The sequence below is a fragment of the Orycteropus afer genome, unplaced genomic scaffold (assembly GCF_000298275.1).
Source record: "Orycteropus afer afer isolate SDZICR_OR568_19922 unplaced genomic scaffold, OryAfe1.0 scaffold00328, whole genome shotgun sequence".
In the NCBI taxonomy this organism is placed as follows: Eukaryota; Metazoa; Chordata; class Mammalia; order Tubulidentata; family Orycteropodidae; genus Orycteropus; species Orycteropus afer.
The window spans coordinates 3,795,308-3,796,504 of NW_006921915.1; positions in this window are offsets into that span (position 1 = coordinate 3,795,308).

Genomic DNA, 1,197 nt, shown 5'->3' on the forward strand with positions numbered 1-1,197 from the left:
TTACAGATTGAATAAGTATGTTGAAAAGATACAACCCTGACACACTCCTTTCCTGATTTTAAACCATGCAGTATCCCCTAGTTCTATTCTAACAACAGCCTCCTGGTCTATGTATAGATTCTTCATGAGCACAATTAAGTGTTCTGGAGTTCCTATTGTTCTCAATGTTGTTCACAATTTGTAATGATCCGCACAATTGGATGCTTTTGTATGGTCAATGAAACATAAATAAACATTTTTTTCTGTTATTCTTTGTTTTCAAAAGACTTTTTTGCTTATCAAAAGATAGCCCAATTGAAAAACAGGGAAAGGACTTGAACAGACATTCACTAAAGAAGAAATACAAGTGGTCAACACACATATGAAAAAAATGTTCAATATCTTTATCCAATAGGTAAATACAAATCATAACTGCAATGAGATATCACTTAAACCCCACAGAGATGGCTACGATTAAAAATAAAAAGAAGAAGAAAAATATCAAGTATTGTCAAGATGTGACAAAATTGGAACTCTCATTCAATGCTGGGGGACTGTAAACAGGTTTAACCACCATGGAAAATAGTTCATTTGATACTCAAAACTTAAACTTGGTTTTGCAATATGATCCAGCAATTCCATTCCTGGTATATCCATGGAAAAATTGAAATCTGAAATGCCAACAGGTATTTGAACGCTAATGTTCATTGTGACACTATTCACAATAGTTAAAATGTACAGTCTAATTAGTCCTCAACACGTGAATAAATAAACAAAATGCTATACATACATACAACAGAGTATCACTCTGTCATGAAGAGAAATGCAGTCATGATATGTGCTGCAATATGAATGAAGCCTGAAAACATTATTTTGCATGAAATAAATCTAGAACACAAGTAGGAATATATGTTTCCACTTATGAAATCCCTATAATAAAGAGAGGCATAGGGATAAAAGTTTATTAGTGGATATCAGAGGCAGGGAAGATGATGGGAGAAAAGGAGGACTCTTTGCTTAGGTGACATTGAGCACCTATTAAGAATGATGGAAAAATTTGGGAACAAATAATGGTGATAGTCAAACAATATGACAAACATAATTAATGTCAGTGAATTGTACATTAAAAAAATATTGTAATAGCAATTTAAGTGTTGGGAGCTCTGGTAGCATAGTGGCTAAGGCACTTGACTGCTAACCAGACGGCTGGCGGTTCAA